Genomic DNA, 15,294 nt, shown 5'->3' on the forward strand with positions numbered 1-15,294 from the left:
ACCACTTGCCGGCTGCCGCACGACTATTTACTGCGGCGGTCAGCCCCTCACATGCAAAGCGACGTAGGACTACGTGGCTAGCCTGTGAGGCTCTTGGGAGCGAGCGTGTGCCGCCGGAGGCGCGCTCCTGCTCCCGCTCGCTCACGGACCCCCCGCGCGTGTGCCCGGCGGACCCGATGTCCACCGGGCACTCGCGATCGTCCGTTACAGCGGGAGAAAGGCAGGCGGCTAATGTAAAGAAAGCCGCCTGTCATTCTCCCCTGTGTAAGAATGGAGATCATACGGTTCTACTATGTAGGACCGTTGATCTCTGTTCTTACACCTCAATCCACATCCAATCACAGTTAGAAGCACGCACCTAGGGACACACTTAACCCTTCCCTCTCAAAAAAAGTTAACCCCTTCACTGCCAGTGTCATTTTTACAGTAACAGTGCATATGTATAGCACTGATTACTGTAGTAATGTCACTGGTAACCCCAAAAGTGTCAAAAATGTCAGTCAAGGGTCCGATCTGTCCGCCGCAATGTTGCAGTCCCGCGAAAAAAATCGCAGATCGCCGCCATTACTCGTTTAAAAAAAAACAACAAAAATTACGAAAATCTTTCCCTTAGTTAGTAAACACAATAACGTTTGGGCAAACCAATCAAAATACGCTTTTTGCGATTTTTTTTTTACCAAACATATGTAGCATAAAAAAAATTGGCCTAAAATGTTAAAAAATTTTGATTTTTACATTTTTTTTGGGGAATTTCATATAAAAAAAATGTGAAAAATATTGTTATTTTTGCAAAATTGACGCTCTTTTTTTGTTTATAGCGCATGATCAAAAAATCGCACAGGTGATCAAATACCACCAAAAGAAAGCTCTGTTTGTGGGAAAAAAAGGACGTCAAATTCGTTTAGGTACAGCGTCGCACGACCGCGCAATTGTCCGTTAAAGTCACGCAGTGCCGAATCGCAAAATAGGCCCTGGTCAGGAAGGGGGTAAAATCTTCCGGGGCTTAAGTGGTTAAAAGCCAGTGGGTCAGAATAATGTCAGGTAAGAGCTGACAGCCCCGGAGTTTCTCTCAAAGTGTGTTTAGTAGAAGTCAGGACCCCGGTCGACTGCATATGTCAAAACGATCCACCTACTAGGACATAATCACCACTAGGTGGTCTTCTCCACCCCATCACCCCCCCCCCCCCCATTTGTTTTTTGTCTTCCCCACCCCATACCCCCCTTTCCCCCCCCCCCTCTTTCTTTTCCTCTCACCCCTCCGCTACCCCTCCATCTCACTAATCCCACGCTTTCTCTGCTCTTTCTCTTTCCCACTTTTAAGGGCACTCTATGCAGTTACTTATGATGATTAGGCTACCACTGGATATATGCTTGACCAGTGGACCTATTCCTATTTCTACTCCGTGTAACCATTTGTAACCATTTTGCACTCGCACTCAGGTACTCACATAAACAGACAATGAAGGAAACATTCTTCTAAGGATAAATAATACACCATATGTTGATCCAATGAGCAATCAGGCCCCTTAGTTTGGAATTGATCCAAGGATGGATCACAATTCTTAAGTAATTGTATGTGTAGCACCAGAGATGTATAGTAACTAAGTAGAACTACTTCACTACTGTACTTAAGTACCGAAAGGCGGTATCTGTACTTTCCTAGAGTAGAATTTTTTTCTCCTACTTCCACTTTTACTTCACTACATTTTTTCAATGATTTCAATACTTCTACTCCAATATTTTTTTTTTTTGTGCTGCATAGTTAGTTACTCGTTACTATTATAAAAATTACCACTGCCAGAACAGTAGATGGCAGGTTTCATGAAGCTCAAAACATGTGTATTATCAGCGCATACGAAAAAAAAGCTACTGTATGTATAAATAAAAGCTGCATTTGAAATAATAAAAAACAATATGATGTTCAAACTTTTGACTTCTTTCTTTAATAACTACATAACACAGTACTTGTACTTTTACTTTCAGTACTTGAGTAGCAATTTTTTTTTTCAAAACTACTGGTACTTTTACTTTCAGTACTTGAGTAGTTTAATTTTTTTAAAAAACTACTTGCAATACTTAAGTACAAAAAATGTTGAATACTTTAGTACTTCTACTCAAGTCCCTTTTTGATCGAGCACTTCCACTTCTACTCAAGTCACTTTTTGATCGAGCACTTGTACTTTTACTCAAGTATGGGTTTTGAGTACTTTATACAACTCTGTGTAGCACCCTCCTAGTCAGGTGCTAGGTAACAGCATTGGGTTGCTTTCCTGCTTACCAGGGAGCAGGATTTCTAGTTAGGCCTGTTACATGTGTCCATGTGTGATTCACTTGGTCTGAGGGAGTGTTCCCACTGTATCCAATAGGGGAGCCTGTTGGACAGTGGAGGAAACCTAGCCAGTGACACACAGGCGTTTGTGGCAGTCCAAGTGGGAGGGCACAACAGCGGTGCATCCTGGGATTGACCATAAAAGCCAGGGACACATGTGACAGGGTGTCTTTGGGCGGGAAGCCACGTCCCAGAAGAAGGGCACGGCCATGTCTACTTCTGCAGCTAGGAAAGGTGGTCACAGGCAGTCGGCCTGGTGAACCTGAAGGTGTTGCTGAATGCAGAAATCCAGTTGACGCTGACAAGAGGAGTTTGGAGGCAATGGTGACTCTGGAAAAACAGTGTCCATGAGTACAGAGGAACTTGCTCAGGGGTCTGCCAGGAAGGGGACCACTCCAGAAGCTCGGGTCAGCAGACGGGTGTCAGCACACAGGCATTGAGAGCAAAGGGGGTGCCAGCTTTCAGAACCCTGAAGAGAGTAATTAAAACAGGAGCTTTTCTAAACATCTTCACCTTAGTGGCAGGGTGAAGCAGAAGCCTTGCCGCACAGACTACAGCTAGTTGTCCCGAAGATTGTGCATAGTTCATAGTTGGAGTATCCCACTTCTCCCTTCTCTAAACTAGTTCCAAATAAAATACACAAATACCAAATCCCCTGGACTGTTTACTGACTAAGCCAAGGACTTAAATTGTTAAGAATTTGCTGGTTGTTGCTAATGCCTCGTACACACGCAACGATTATCGGCCAACCGATCGTCTGACTTTTGTCCAGAGTTGTGTTGGTTGGAATGTGCCTAGACTGCACACAAATTTTCTCGGCCAACAAAAATCTACTTCAGAAATGATGTCATGTGCTGGTTTACTTTCCGTGTGTTTTTTCTTCTGAGCATGCCCAGTCTTGCTCATCAGATTTTTGTCTGTCGAAATCTGTACTGACTGACGGAAATCGGCCGTTCTGTTGACGGCCAACAAAAATTTTATAGCATGCACACCAGATTTTTGTCGGCCGAAAAGTCGGAGTCGGTTGTCGGAAGCATCATACTAACAAGCCGAAAAACGGCCGATCGGACGTTGGCCGAAAATTCACGGCCAATAATCGATGCGTGTGTACAAGGCTTTAGGGTAACCCAGGGGAACCCACTTCAAGCAGCTCCCAAGGGAGTAGTGCTACATATGCATTTAAGTCTTCTACCTGCTCTGTACTGTTATGTGCCTTGTTTTCGTATAACATTTGTTTTATTTTGCTGTACTTTTACTTAAATTTTTCAATAAAATCTTTATGGAAAAAAAAAATCAGGATGTAAATATTTAAATGTCTAAATTAGAATATTAGATTTTGAGTACAGTTTGCCTATTGATTCAAACTGCAAGAATTTGGATAAAGACAGTGCGTTCCTTCAACCAAACATTCCTCTGAAAAGACCGTGGTAAAATACAGCATGACAGTTAATGACATCTGTGACATCATAAAGAAAGGTTCACATGAAAAGTGTCACTATCCAAGAGCACAGATGTCAGAAAGAATTTGCTGAATGCCAAACAATAGACACAATCATCTATTTCAATGAAATATCTGTCTATATATTTTTTTCCAGCTGCCTAATGCAATATATGTTTTCCTAAAAAAATGTTTTTGATGTGTGGTTAATATATTGTCCTATAGTGAAAAGAGTTGGGTTATTCAAAACCTTCATCACTAGAGACAGGACCGTCTTTAACACAGGGCAAAAGGGGCCGCTGCCCTGGGCCCAGTCATTGTTGTGGGGCCCAAAGCAGCTGCCCCTTGAGCCCGCACTGCCTGAAAATAGTTAATAAGTGGATTTAGGAGGGCCAAAGAAAATATTTGCCCAGGGTCTAATCAATATTAAACTGCCCTGACTAGAGATATTATTTGTCCTTAAGATGAGGCCGATTCTATTCTTTTCTCTTAGAGTTCCCATCTCATCCAGCATGAGCATCTCTTACAAGACTATATTTTCTGTGTCAGAGCTTTCATTTATGTTTTATTATGTAGAATGCATCATAGGTAGATATGAAGGTGGGTGATGGAAGTGATGGATCTAGAAATCCTGCAGGAGTCTCTGGCAAACATGATGGGTGAGTCCACCCAGCAGAGTCACCCACATTAAAACAAATTAGAAAAACATCAAACAGGGTCTGTGCCTAACATATTGAACAATATAAGAGGCTTAGATTTTGGGTGATAGTTCTGAGAGTTTAGAGCAGTGGTCTTCAAAATGTGGCCCAGGGGCCAAATGCAGCCCTTTGCATACCCTTATCTGGCCCTAGGGGCACTATTCCTCCAACTGATATGAGGCGCTATTCCACCCACTGATACAACAATGTGTAAAACCCTTTAGTGTAGAGTACTAGCTGTAAATAGTTAGTCTTTAGTGTAGGTAAATTTTGGCCTGGCTGAGAGCCACATTGGTTTTGAATCTGGGTCTAGGTAAGTGACTCAGGGAGGCTGCATGTCTCATCAGGCAGCACCTCTGGTACCTCCCCCTACTTGTTGGAACCTTTTGAGAAGCTTCCAGAAGAATGGGAGGGAAATTAGGAGGAGATGCATAGAGTATTGAGTAGGGCCCCAGCCAAATCCCCAGCAAGTAGGCTGGAAGGGGGTGGGCACCTCTTAAATACTTTGGGTCATGTCAGCAGGGAGCAGTCGGGTGGAAGATGGAGAAGCAGTGCTGAGGAGGAGGTCGGTGGCGCTTGAGGGTAACCCATAGACTGAGGGGGGGTGAGGGTGACTTCTGGCCTGGGGCATGGGTGCTGGAAGGATTCCCCACAACACATGGAGGGACCCCTTCCTTGGTAGCATGGGAGCAAGAGTGAGGACAGCAGGAGCCAGCTAGTATGTCCAGAAGTCTCCAGAAGTCAGCCGGGTGAGCTGGTGAGTGTACAGTCTGGGAGGACTGTGGGAAGTAGCCAGGAGGGCTACGTAGAGAGGCAGCTGCAGCCAGGTGGGCTGGCAGTGCCCGAAAAGGTGGTGCTGGGATCAGTAGCCACAGGAATGTAAGCTGGACACTAAACTTTGCTACACAACCAAAGAGGCCCGCGCTCCCTGCCAACCCGTGCTCCCTCCTGTGGACGGAGGACTGTGTACTGTGGTCAGGGCCGTAGATAAGGGGGTATGACCAGCCATCCTGGGCCAGCAGGGGGGCCCAGGGTGAATCTCATGTAGGCAGGAAGGGTGATCGTTTGGCAGGGGGGCAAATACTGGAACATATCCCCTGTATGGCTCTCTTTGCAGCAGCTGAAAGCTAGCTTCTTCTCCTCTCCCTCCCGTTGGCTTTCAGCTGCTGCAGAGGCAGCCATACAAAGGATCGGTTCCAGTAATTGCCCATCACAGAGTTCACCCTCCCTGTGCATCATACAATTAGCACCCCTGCTGCTAAAGCCCCTCTGTGTGCCCTCCCACTGCGGGTGCTTCCGGCTTCCCTCCTTTCCTTCCCGCCGGCAGTGCCAGCGCACAAAAAATCCTTTAAGATTGAGAGTTGGGGAAGGGTCCAGTAAATATGTCATATTGACCAGCCCCTTTCCTGAATGAACACAATGAGTGATCAGTACTGATCACTCACTGTGTTCATTCATAGCTGAAGCATTGGCTGTAGAGGGAGGAATCTTTGTGATAGACTCCAGAGTGATGTAATGGTCTTTGGCCACCATTTTTATAACACTCCTGCTTAAATGGACAGCACTACCCCTTTCAGGGACCCCAAGGGATTTGTTTGGCGAAATGTTTCCCTTTTCTTATAGGGAGTAAAAATCCCTGTTTCGGGCTCTCAAATGTAGACTCCAGTGGAGCCTCTAACAGCTATTTACCACTGGCCAATGTGAGGGGGATAAGAAAAGTCTTTATAGCCCCCTGGGTTTCTCCCTTCTCCTCAAAGTGGAGCTAAATCTGTATCTGAACACCACAAACCAAAAAGCTATTGAATTCTTTTTTGTCATTCAAAACAAACTTAGCCATCCATTCGTGTCTCCATGCTTTAAGTTGTTGAGAAGTCACTTTAAAAACACCCCCCAGCATTTTTATCCACAGCCATCTTAACTAACAGGAATAATTTGTGTAGTATTTACTTCCTGGAATCCATCTGCCCTTAGATCAGGGAAGATGGTGTGCTTAGCTGAGAAAGCATCTTATCCAGATAAAAGAAAAATATGCCCATGAAGACTCCTGGGATGTATGACATCATTTTGCCCCAGGCCAGAAACCTGCTGAAGAAATGTAAAACAAGTAAATATAATCTACCTTCCTATCTATTTACTAATGCTAGCAGCGTAAGGATTAAAAATAGATTATGTTGGTTGAGAGCAGTGGCGGCCGGTGCATTGGGGGCGCAGGGGCGCTGCCCCCCATCCATGCGTCCGGCCCCCTAATCTGCATGCAGGGCGCCGGACGCATGGAGCTCAATGTTTTTTTTTTTTAAATCACCTGATTAGAGCCAGAGGCTCTAATAGGGTGATGCAAAGGGTGGTCCCAGGGCGCAGAGCAGTGCGCCCCGAGCCCACCCATTGTGTGACAATAGCGAATGAAAATTCACTATTGTCACACGGATCCTCCTCCTGGCCAATCAGGAAGCGGGTCTAATACCTGATTCCTGATTGGCCGCAAGGCAAACCCCATGCCATTTGCCGAGGAGGAGGCGGGAGCGGGAGGCGGGAGCGGGAGGACTCGAGGAGACGCGCCGGGGGACTGAAAAGAAGCTGCCGCCTCTGCTACTCCAGGCAAGTGCACTGGTCTTGGGGCCACACTGCATTGAAGGGGGCATGCACGCTGGTCTCTGCATTGAAGGGGGCATGTACGCTGGTCACTGCATTGAAGGGGGCATGTACGCTGGTCACTGCATTGAAGGGGGCATGTACGCTGGTCACTGCATTGAAAGGGGCATGCACGCTGCTCTCTGCATTGAAGGGGGCATGTACGCTGGTCACTGCATTGAAGGGGCATGTACGCTGCTGGTCACTGCATTGAAGGGGGCATTTACGCTGGTCACTGCATTGAAGGGGGCATGTACGCTGGTCACTGCATTGAAGGGGGCATGTACGCTGGTCTCTGCATTGAAGGGGGCATGTACGCTGGTCACTGCATTGAAGGGGGCATGTACGCTGGTCACTGCATTGAAGGGGCATGTACGCTGGTCACTGCATTGAAGGGGGCATGTACGCTGGTCACTGCATTGAAGGGGCATGTACGCTGGTCTCTGCATTGAAGGGGGCATGTACACTGGTCACTGCATTGAAGGGGGCATGTACGCTGGTCACTGCATTGAAGGGGGCATGTACGCTGGTCTCTGCATTGAAGGGGGCACGCTGGTCACTGTTTTGAAGGGGGCACGCTGGTCACTCTACATTGAAAGGGGGCACGCTGGTCACTCTGCATTGAAAGGGGGCACGCTGGTCTCTCTGCATTGAAAGGGGGCACACTGATCTCTGCATTGAAAGGGGGCACACTATACCTTAATTACTGAAGGCCCCTTTTACACTTTTGCGACCTCAAATTCACGCAATTTTTTACATCGTTTTTGGCCGCAAAGCAATGCCTATTACATTTTTCTGTTTGCGCCCCCCCCCCCCAAAAAAATTTTTTAGAACCAGCCGCCACTGGTTGAGAGAGTTTAGTTCCGCTAAAAGTCAAAGCCTAGGAGGTCTAAACTTTGCCCTTGAACCAGGTTATTGGGTACCCATTATATGTGATTATAATGTAGGAATGTAGAAAAGTGTTATAACTTGTGAAAAAAATTAAGCTAAAAAAAATTAATTTTTTTTTTTTTTGCACTATTTGCACATACTGGGCATATGCAAGTATACACCAGGGATTGGTAAACCACCTTAAAACAGTCCCCCTGGTGGACAGTGATTATAAGCACTTTGGAGATCTTTTGGGATTATTTGAATTCTCTGCATTAATTTTAGCACGTGTAGCACTAGCACTTTCATAAGCACGTTGCACATATTAATTTACATGTGGTATCTAATACTTGTACTTGTGATTTGCAGTTGGTATATATTTATTTATTTATGCACATTAGCACCTTATGAAAAACACCACTTTTTTATTTATATTTTTTCACATTCCCTCTTAATAGGTAGCGCCACAAACACACATTCCACATTAACTGTCATGCCGGACTGCTGCTAGTTCCCTTTTTGTGTCACTCACATGATGTTAACGCCAATTTAACTATTAGCTTGGTATTCAGAAGATATGGAAACTGATTGGATGGATTATACGATCACACATAGCTTACAACTTAGAACACACCTATGCATTATGCATATTCATTACTATAAATTAGTTAGCCTAATGCTTGTTAGCTACACCAGTTTTTATCAACCTTTTTTCAGTCAAGGCCCCCTTTAAAGTTGTGCACAATCCCGAGGCGCCCCATTGTAAAATGTAAAAGAAATGAATATTTTCAAATATTGCAGCAGCTTCGACACACGTAGGACACCCAACATTCCTGATGATTAATTTTATACACCTTTGCACATTGGTACTGACTAGTATTCCAGTGTTTCTCCTCTCCCTCGTTTGCCCTCCCTCATTCAGCTAATGTGAACCCAGTGCAGACAGAGAAGGGCAAGCAAAGACTTCCTCGGGTGCTTAATGTCTTCCTTATTAATTTATGACATAATTTCTTAGAATCCCAGCAGCTGGCTGGCACAGTGCCCAAGGTTGTAATGCTGCACAAATTCAAACCTGTGGCTTAATGTAACAAAAAAATGCAGGTGAGATCCATGTGCCAGCATGCTGACAATTTTGAGCAATTTGAAGCAATATTTTGCATTTTGCCATGGCACCCCTGAAGAGCCCAGAAGGCACCCTGGTTGAAAAAGGTGGAGCTAGACGATGTACTTCTGCCAGAGGCGTAACTAGAACCTTCAGGTATAAAAAAGGGGGTTATATACCAGCGCTATGGAGTTTCAGTACAAAATCAATTTTGTGTGGTGTAAGCTGCCTCCAACCTACCTCTGAGGTAGTAGAGTTAGAAAAAATGCAAGAAATGTTGGACCCGACGCTACCACTTTAAAATAGTATTGTGCAAATATGTGCTATGAAAGTGCATGTGTTGCAATCAACAAAGTGAAAAGTGCTACGTGCCGTTTAAAACCAACAATAGGTATTAACCTGGGCTGTGCTCATTGTGCCACATTAAAATGTCATATACCATACATTTATACAAAGTGCCAAGTGCTGATAAAACCAAGTGCCACGTGTTGTGATCCGTGCTAAAACAATATATGGCGCCGGCGGATGTTCCACCAGAAAAAGCACCGCTGCTTACCGCACTCTTAAGCCTTTGACTCGACACTTCTTGGTCACTACAACAAAGAATAAACCTCCATTGCGTAGCATTTGTTGTATAAAGCGAAAATATTTAGCATCCACTCACAGTTTGGGGAGTTCACTGTCAGCTTGAATGGTGTTCGCCGGGTCGCTGCCGCGTTCCACTGGCTCAAACCACCAAAACCGGAAGTGACGTATTGACGTACACAAACCACGCCCTACGCGTTTCGTCATACGTCACGCTCCAGATGACGTCGTATGACGAAACGCGTAGGGCGTGGTTTGTGTACGTCAATACGTCACTTCCGGTTTTGGTGGTTTGAGCCAGTGGAACGCGGCAGCGACCCGGCGAACACCATTCAATCTGACAGTGAACTCCCCAAACTGTGAGTGGATGCTAAATATTTTCGCTTTATACAACAAATGCTACGCAATGGAGGTTTATTCTTTGTTGTAGTGACCAAGAAGTGTCGAGTCAAAGGCTTAAGAGTGCGGTAAGCAGCGGTGCTTTTTCTGGTGGAACATCCGCCGGCGCCATATATTGTTTTAACACGGATCACAACACGTGGCACTTGATTTTATCAGCACTTGGCACTTTGTATAAATGTATGGTATATGACATTTTAATGTGGCACAATGAGCACAGCCCAGGTTAATACCTATTGTTGGTTTTAAACGGCACGTAGCACTTTTCACTTTGTTGATTGCAACACATGCACTTTCATAGCACATATTTGCACAATACTATTTTAAAGTGGTAGCGCCGGGTCCAACATTTCTTGCATTTTTTCTAGAACCTTCAGGGCCCCGGTGCAAGAAACCATGAAGGGCCCCCCAGACCCCTTCCCTTCAAGCCTGGGGCTCTTCCCACTGATCCTGGGGCTCTATATTCTCGTTGCGGGGCCCTTTATTACGGTCCAGCAGCAGGACCCTTTCACAAGTTCTGCAGTGGGCCCCCTTTCTGCCTTCTTGGGGACTCCCCACGGTGGTGGAATGCCAGGGCTCGGTTGCAAGTGGGACCTTTGCGATCCAGGAAGTTCACCCACTGGTGTCAGTAGTTTTTATTTTTTGGTATTTTAATTGTATAATTTTTTATCATTTTATTTTATTTTTTTACAATGTCACTGACTATGACTCTGTCCATTCAGAAAAGGAAGGAGCTGGTAAATTACATATTCACCGACCCCTTCCTGGTTCTCTATTGTGACACATCCCTTGCAGCAGCTGGCAGGAGAGGGAAGGGAGCACAGTGGGGGGGGGGAGCAAAGGGGGGGGGGTAGGCAGCACAGTGGGGGGGAGGGACCAGGGGAGCACACAGGGGCCCAGAGACAGCAGAACACAAGTGAACTGGATAGGAGGAGCTGCGGGGGCAGCATACAGAGGAACCAATCTCCTCCATTTTCCTCCTGCAGCTACAGGAGGAAAAAGGAGGACAGTGATTTCTCTACATGCTGCCCCCGCCGCCCCTCCTATCCAGGTGTACAGGGGAGCCGCACAGGCCCCTTGGAGCATGGGGCCCGGTTGCAATTGCAACCCCTGTAGTTACACCCCTGAGTCTTCTGCTTTTGCCCAGTTAACTTCAAACTGAGCTTCTGTAAAACTGTATCCTCCCACTGCAGTGAATCAATGCACCTTTTCTTTCATCACTTTGGACTCACAATCTCATCTTAAAGGTTTTGTTTGAAGACTCCCTAACCTAAAGTAACAATTGGTAAGCTGCAATATATTACATTTTTGGATTTGGGTTTATTACTGCTTTAATTGCTAAATATGGAAGATGAGTTAAATACCGCACACGTCATTTAACCGGTTGCCGACCGCCGCACGACTATTTACTGCGGCGGTCAGCCCCGGCCAGGCAAAGTGACGTAGATCTACGTCACTTGCCTGTCACTTCCTTGTGAGCCAATAGCGGGTGGGCGCGCGCCCGCCGCGGCTCGTTCACAGGGAAGTCAGTGCGTGTGACCGGCGGACCCGATGTCCGCCGGTTACTCGCCGATCGTCGGTGCAGAGGAAGAAAGTCAGGCGGCTGATGTAAACAAGCCGCCTGTCATTCTCCCCTGTGTAGAAACAGTGATCATACGGTTCTACTATGTAGGACCGTTGATCACTGTTCCTACACTAGTAGCCACAGCCAATCACAGTAAAAAGCACGCCCCTAGGGACACACTTAACCCCTCCCTCCCCAATAAAGTTAACCCCTTCCCTGCCAGTGTCATATTGCAGTAACAGTGCATATGTATAGCACTGATTACTGCAGTAATGTCACTGGTAACCCCAAAAGTGTCAAAAATGTCAGTCAAGGGTCCGATCTGTCCGCCGCAATGTCGCAGTACTGCAAAAAAAAATTGCAGATCGCCGCCATTACGCATTAAAAAAAACACCAAAAATGACAGAAATCTTTCCCTTAGTTAGTAAACGCAATAACTTTTGCGCAAACCAATCAAAATACGCTTTTTGCTATTTTTTTTACCAAACATATGTAGCAGAAAACATATTGGCCAAAAATGTTAAAAAGTTTTGATTTTTACATTTTTTTGGGGGGGGAATTTCATATAAAAAAATGTGAAAAATATTGTTATTTTTGCAAAATTTACGCTCTTTTTTTGTTTATAGCGCAAAAAGTAAAAATCCCACAGGTGATCAAATATCACCAAAAGAAAGCTCTGTTTGTGGGAAAAAAAGGACGCCAAATTAGTTTAGGTACAGCGTCGCACGACCTCGCAATTGTCCGTTAAAATCACGCAGTGACGAATCGCAAAAAGTGGCCCAGACGTAAGACAGCAAAATCCTCCGGTGGTAAAGTGGTTAATACACTAGTCATGTTATTCAATTGTAATTTTACCCTAATTCTGGGGGTGTGTTACAGTGTGTTATTGTTGTTGGGATTTTTTGAAGACTCCCTAACCGAAAGTAACAATTGGTAAGCTGCAATATATTACATTTTTGGATTTGGGTTTAATATCGCTTTAACCGCTTGCCGACTGCCTAACGCCGATCTACGTCGGCAGTCAGCCCCTCACAGGCAAAGTGACGTAGGGCTACGTCACTAGCTTGTGAGGGTTTAGGGAGCGAGAACGCGCCCCCGGAGGCGAGCTCCCGCTCCCGCGTGGTCACGGACCCCCCCGCGCGTGTGACCGGCGGACCCGATGTCCGCCGGTCACTCGGCGATCGGCGGGGGAGAGGGAGAATGTCAGGCAGCTTGTGTAAACAAGCTGCCTGTCATTCTCCTCGCTGTAAAGACACTGATCACACGGATCTAGTATGTAGATCCATTGATCAGTGTCCTTACACCTCAAGCCACAGCCAATCACAGTAGAAAGCACGCCCCTAGGGACACACACAGCCCCTCCCTCCCAAATAAAGTTAACCCCTTCACTACCAGTGTATTTTTACAGTAACAGTGCATATGTATAGCACTGACTACTGTAGAAATGTCACTGGTAACCCCAAAAGTGTCACAAATGTCAGTCAAGGGTCCGATCTGTCTGCCCCAATGTCGCAGTACCGCAAAAAAAATCGCAGATCGCCGCCATTACACGTTAAAAAAAAAACAACAAAAATGACAAAAATCTTTCCCTTTGTTAGTAAACGCGATAACTTTTGCGCAAACCAATCAAAATACGCTTTTTGCTATTTTTTTTACCAAACATATGTAGCAGAAAACAAATTGGCCAAAAATGTTAAAAAGTTTTGATTTTTACATTTTTTTGGGGGGGAATTTCATATAAAAAAATGTGAAAAATATTGTTATTTTTGCAAAATGTACGCTCTTTTTTTGTTTATAGCGCAAAAAGTAAAAATCGCACAGGTGATCAAATACCACCAAAAGAAAGCTCTGTTTGTGGGACAAAAAGGACGTCAAATTCGTTTAGGTACAGCGTCGCACGACCTCGCAATTGTCCGTTAAAATCACGCAGTGCCGAATTGCAAAAAGTGGCCCAGACGTAAGACAGCAAAATCCTCTGGTGGTAAAGTGGTTAATACACTAGTCATGTTATTCAATTGTAATTTTACCCTAAGGGCTCTTTCACACGGGCGTTCCTTTTTTTTTTTGCCCGATCAGGTCCTTTTTTTTTTTTTTTTGTAACAGACACGGATGACACTTGTGTCATCCGGTCCGTATGTCCGTTTTTCATCCCATCCGTTTGCGGATGAAAAACTGACATAATGCATGTCTATGTAAATACGGATGTCTGCGGATGACACCACTGACATCCGTTTTTGCTTCAGTTCCGTTTTTTGAAAGGAAGAAAAAATAGGGTTCTCCTCCGTTCAAAAAAACTGAACTGAACTGACAAAAAACGGATGTCAGAGGATGATCATCCGATGACATCCGTATTTACATAGAGATACATTATGTCCGTTTTTCATCCGCAAACGGATGGGATGAAAAACGGACATACGGAACGCCCGTGTGAAAGAGCCCTAATTCTGGGGGTGTGTTACAGTGTGTTATTGTTGTTGGGATTTTTTGAAGACTCCCTAACCGAAAGTAACAATTGGTAAGCTGCAATATATTACATTTTTGGATTTGGGTTTAATATCGCTTTAATTGCTAAATATGGAAGATGAGTTAAATACCGCACACGTTATTTAAGGGTAAAATTTTATGTGGTATCAATGCTTGGTGAATAGACCCAAAGATTGCAAAAATTAGGAGTATTCATTCCGTTTTGTGAAACATTTTAACCACTTGCCGACTGCCTAACGCCGATCTACGTCGGCAGTCAGCCCCTCACAGGCAAAGTGACGTAGGGCTACGTCACTAGCTTGTGAGGGTCTAGGGAGCGAGCGCGCGCCCCCGGAGGCGCGCTCCCACTCCCGCGTGGTCACGGACCCCCCCGCGCGTGTGACCAGCGGACCCGATGTCCGCCGGTCACTCGGCGATCGGCGGGGGAGAGGGAGAATGTCAGGCAGCTTGTGTAAACAAGCTGCCTGTCATTCTCCTCGCTGTAAAGACACTGATCACTCGGATCTAGTATGTAGATCCGTTGATCAGTGTCCTTACAGCTCAAGCCACAGCCAATCACAGTAGAAAGCACGCCCCTAGGGATACACACAGCCCCTCCCTCCCAAATAAAGTTAACCCCTTCACAACCAATGTATTTTTACAGTAACAGTGCATATGTATAGCACTGATTACTGTAGAAATGTCACTGGTAACCCCAAAAGTGTCACAAATGTCAGTCAGGGGTCCGATCTGTCCGCCCCAATGTCGCAGTATCGCAAAAAAAATCGCAGATCGCCGCCATTACGCGTTAAAAAAAAAAACAACAAAAATGACAAAAATCTTTCCCTTTGTTAGTAAACGCGATAACTTTTGCGCAAACCAATAAAAATACGCTTTTTGCGATTTTTTTTACCAAACATATGTAGCATAAAACAAATTGGCCGAAAATTTTAAAAAATTTTGATTTTTACTTTTTTTTGGGGGGGAATTTCATATAAAAAAATTTGAAAAATATTGTTATTTTTGCAAAATTGATGCTCTTTTTTTGTTTATAGCGCGTGATCAAAAAATCGCACAGGTAATCAAATACCACCAAAAGAAAGCTCTGTTTGTGGGAAAAAAAAGGACGTCAAATTCGTTTAGGTACAGCGTCGCACGACCGCGCAATTGTCCGTTAAAGTCACGCAGTGCCGAATCGCAAAATACCCCCTGGTCAGG

This window comes from Pelophylax lessonae, assembly GCF_965119305.1.
Source record: "Pelophylax lessonae genome assembly, chromosome: 3".
NCBI lineage: Eukaryota > Metazoa > Chordata > Amphibia > Anura > Ranidae > Pelophylax > Pelophylax lessonae.